At 38.5% G+C, this 5,156-nt stretch overlaps 1 pseudogene; it reads left to right on the forward strand.

Annotated features, from left to right (window-relative positions):
• Positions 1–1,042: 1,042 nt before the first annotated feature.
• LOC101083093 lies at positions 1,043–1,970 on the forward strand (annotated as a pseudogene).
• Positions 1,971–5,156: the final 3,186 nt, after the last annotated feature.

Here is a 5,156-nt window from a genome sequence, read left to right on the forward strand (position 1 = left end):
CTTGTCAGTGTTCTGGGAGGGCTTGGGAAGGGTGGGATTCTAGGCAACAGATGGATGTTTAAATGGGAATTCAGAAAAGGAAACAAAACAGAGGCCAATAAAACTGATATATTGGAGAGCCAAAAACTCAAATATTTCAGCCTATTATAAAAGGAAAGCAAAGAAGAAATACTGTAGTAGTGTGGGACTCAAGAAATTTCATGTAATTCTCCCAGTTCACCCACACAGTAAAGGCTTTTCTAGGATGCTGGGGAGATTAAGGAATTACTTGAAGGGAACAAGTGTTGCAAAGCATGGAAAATAATACAACCAAGCCACTGATAGTATTATATTATGATAGGATATGAAAATGATTTGCTGATATGCTGTCCTGACAAATGGTGAAATAAAAATTTTATACATATTTTTTCTATTTATTAACATTCATGGATCTCCTGCTCTACACTGAGGATTGGGGATACTGCCTTAATCCCCGAGGCTGCCCTAATCCCAGAGAACTGTGAAATCCTTGTGGTATTTTCTATCTACTTTAAAATTGGTCCTTGGGGCACCTGGGTGGCTCAGTCTGTTAAGCATTCAACTTCAGCTCAGGTCATGATCTCACAGTTCATGAGTTCAAGCCTTACATTGGGTTCTGTGCTGACAGCTCAGCGCCTGGAACCTGCTTTGGATTCTGTGTCTCCCTCTCTCTCTGCCCCTCCCTCACTCACGCTCTGTCTCTCTCTCTCTCAAAAATAAATAAACATTAAAAAAAAAAAAAACTTTCACTCCTGTAACTGGAGTGGAAATGAAACTCCAGAGGGATCTATTCTATAAACCACATTCTGAAGCCCAAGGTAAAGCAGAGTCCAGGGAAATGAAGCACAATGCAATCACTTCTAACATCAGATTACTGACAAATAAAAGTGTCAAATGTGCTTCTACTGGCCTGCTGGGCTACTTTTCACTATATAGCTATTGAAATATTATTTTTATGTTCTATTCCTCAGATTCAAGGTTTGTGATTTATTAATACAGACTCATTATATATCTGAAGACAGTGATGAAAAATCATTCTGCAATAACATTCATTCTACTAGGATTGACAGATAACCCACTACTACAGGTTTTTCTTTCAGTATTTCTGTTTTTCACCTACATTTTCACTGTTACTGGAAATCTAATCATTATTCTCCTCACTCTGGTTGACTCTCACCTCAAAACACCCATGTACTTTTTCCTTTGGAATTTTTCCATTTTAGAAATAATATTTACAACTGCCTGTGTTCCTAGATTCCTGTACAGCCTGACAACTGGGGACAAAAGTGTTACCTATAATGCTTGTGCCATCCAATTCTTTTTTGCCATCCTCATCGGAGCAACAGAATTTTTTCTTCTAACTGTATGTGCTATGATCACTATGTGGCCATCTGCAAACCCCTGCACTACAGTACCATCATGAGTGAAAGAGTATGCATCATGTTTGTCCTTTGTTGTTGGCTGATTGGGTTGTCATACTCCCACCGCTTAGCCTGGGAGTCCAGCTAGATTTCAGTAACTCTAATCTCATTGACCATTTTGGCTGTGATGCATCTCCTCTTCTGAAGATTGTATGCTCAGACACCAATTTGTAGAGCAACTTATTTTAATCATGGCTGTGCTGACCCTCATAGTCACATTATTCTGTGTAATTATGTCCTACACATACATCATCAAGACTATTTTAAGACTCCCTTCAGCTCAGCAAAGAAAAAAGCCTTTCTTCACTTGTTCTTCCCACATGATCATAGTCTCCATCTGCCTATGGAAGATGCATCTTCATCTATATCAGACCAGCAAAGGAAGGAGTTGCCATTAATAAGGTGGTGTCATTGCTCAAAACCTCAGTTATCCCATTGATAAACTCTTTCATTTACACACTACAGAATAAGCAAGTCAAACAAGCCTTCAAATACTCAATTAAAAAGATGGCATTTCTTTCAAAGGATTAGAAAACTAAAAAGATTTTTAAATTAAAAAAAATAGATATCTAATGTCACTTCTCACTTTATCCTGATTCTAAAACATTTGTAATCTATTCCCATAGATATTCCACAGGTTTTTGTTGATACAAATTTACTGTCTCCAAATTTTTTTGGTGTATATATTACCTTTTTCTAGGTCATAGTGTGTTTACAATACCCTGGAGTCTGTTTGAACTTGAGTCTGTTGTTGGACACCAAGCAATGAGATAAAGTGGGGTGAGGCTTGAATAAGTTTAAATGACCTCAAAAAAGGTCATTACATGTTTTTCAGACAAGAAGAGATCAAACCCTTGAACAGGATAATAAGTGTCTGCTTCTCTGGGGCTTCAGTAAAATCTACTAACCTGTGTCCTCTAGTAACCCCTGGAGATTGTGAATTCAATTTGCATCAAAATTAACTCATCCACAAGATTAGACTTGCTTGGGTTTCCAAAAGTTTCAATCCTATAGTTACAGGAGATACAGGTTTTTGGTTTTTTTTTTTTTTTTTTTTTTTTTTAGGGAAGTCATAGTTTCCTAACTCCTTTTTCATACCTTGAGATGGAAATTTAAAATCCTGAGATAATCACTTTTCTTTTTGCAAGGTCTCCAGATACTTCAAAATAAACAACCAAAGTTACAGTTCTTATATTCCTCATTTTCCACTAAAATATTCCATGATAGCAGCCACTTGGTAAAAGCAAGCCATAATGGCAGCCAACATTCAAGGGGTGACAAAACCCATCTACTTATAGGAAGACTGCAAAGTATTATGGATATTTCTACAAATCAACATTTAATGGGTGCTTGACTCATGTCTAAGCTAGATGGCAAGATCTTATATGGTATCTCATCTCCTACCTTCCCTGCTATTCCTACCACCAAAATTCACCCCAAATGATAATAAAATTCTATTAGGTAACAAAGAGTGCTACTCATTTTCATTGTTTTTTTTTTAAGTTTTTATTAAATTCCAGTTAGTTAACACACAGAGATCAACGGAACACAATAGAGAGTCCAGAAATAAACTCACACCTTAAGTAAATTAATCTATAACAAAAGAGGTAAGAATAAAGAAAAGACAGTCTCTTCAACAAATGGTGCTGGGAAAACTGAACAGCTACCTGTAAAAGAATGAGACTGGACCACTTTCTAAAACCATACACAAATATAAACTTAGAATGGATTAAAGACCTAAGTGTGAGAACTGAAACCATAAAAATCCTAGAAAAGAACACAGTGATTTCTCTAATATCATTGGTAGCAACATTTTTCTCCAGAAGTTTTTCATCTTTCCAAACTTTATTCTGCACCCATTAAACAATAACACCACATCACCCCTATATCCAGCCTCTGGCAACCACTGTTCTACTTTCTGTCTCCACCAATTTGACTATACTAGGTAGTTCATTTAAGTGGAATTATACAACAATTTACCTTTGTGTCCAGCTTATTTCACTTAGCATAATGTCTTTAATTTCATCCATGTTGTAGCATGTGTCAGAATTATATTACTTTTTAATGCTGAATAACATTTCCTTGCATGTATATACTACATTTTCTTTATCCATTCGTCAGTAGACATTTTGGTGCTTCTATCTTTTGATTATAGTGAATAACACTGTTATGAGTATTGGTGTACAAATATTGGTTTAATCTGCTGCTTTCAATTTTTTTTAGGTATATACTGAGAAGTAGAATTGTTGGATCATATGGTAATTCCATGTTTAATTTTTTGAAGCATCTCTATAATGTTTTCCACAATGGTTGCACCATTTTACATTCCTACCAAAAAGTCACAAGACTTGCAATTTCTCCACTATTTTGTGGAGTTCATATGTAAAAGTGAATGTATGAGGGCAGTAGCATAAAGGCAGAAGAGTAAACATAGAAGTCACACTTGTATGACTTGTGTATATATTGTATGTATATAATTATATGAAGTGATATATCTTCAAATGAAGGTAGATTGTGATAGGTTTAATATGTATACTATCAAGAAACCGGGGATGCCTGGGTGGCTCAGCTGGTTGAGCATAGGACTTCGGCTCAGGTCATGATCTCAGTTTGTGAGTTCGAGCCTGGACTGGGCTTGCTGCTGTCAGTACAGAGCCCACTTGGGATCTTCTGTTCCCCTCTCTCTCTGCCCCTTCCCCGCTCCCATTCATGCTCTCTCTCAAAAATAATAAAACATTTTTAAATAACTAAAAAAAATAAATCCAAAAATAACATAACACATGTTTATAACAAATAGGTTGACAAATGGAATCAAAGGGAATTAATCTCAAAGAAAGCACAAAATTAGAAAAAAGAAACAAAGAAAAAGTACTAATAAGAAACAAATAGTAAATTATATTTAATTCCAAGCATATCAACAATCATATCAAATGTAAATTCTGTCAACATCAAACTTCAAAGGCAGAAATTGTCACAATGGGACATCATCATGCCTCCAAACCAGATACCGACCCCCAGCAACAGGCTGCCTTTGGCTCCTCCAGCATGCAGCCAGCAAAGATTTATTGACCAATTGGTATGTCCCAGGCACTGAGCTCGCTCTGGTGGGTAACAAAAGCAGACCCAGAACTGTTTGCACTCAAACCAAAAATGTAAAATTACACCTGTGATGAGTCACTGCAAACGAGGTGATCTCGCTGACGTCCGGGAAGTCTGGCTTCTGGAGTCTGACACCTGCTCTGCTACAGCTCCCTCAGCATGTTCATCGGAGCAGCCAGCGATGAGGCCAAGAGGCAAATCTCTGCTGTGACACAGCCTCAGGTCCCATCTCCTCCACAGGGAATAAGCTCCTCCTCCAGCTCATCTCTGACCTCAATGTCATGGCCAACAGCTTCTCCATCTCTTACAAGACACTTGCCTCTTTGTGCTGCCAAAGAAGGGCAGGCCCAGGGCCGGGGGAGGATGCCCCACTCCCCACCTCTGACTCCAAGCCAAGACTCCCACTGAGGAGAAACTGAAAGTCCTCGTCTGAGACCCAGGCAGCTCCAGGGGAGCCCCAATGCACCCCGTGTCCCCTGTCCAAAGCAGTGCTGATAGATAGGCACCTTGCAGAGCAACTTTTGAACCAGCAACCTGGTGGTGACTGCCAACAGCACAGTCCATGGTTCGGTGCCCAGGGGAGGGCCTCACTTCTCTGTCAGTCTCATTGGTGCTGAC

The sequence above is a fragment of the Felis catus genome, chromosome B4 (genome assembly GCF_018350175.1).
Source record: "Felis catus isolate Fca126 chromosome B4, F.catus_Fca126_mat1.0, whole genome shotgun sequence".
NCBI lineage: Eukaryota > Metazoa > Chordata > Mammalia > Carnivora > Felidae > Felis > Felis catus.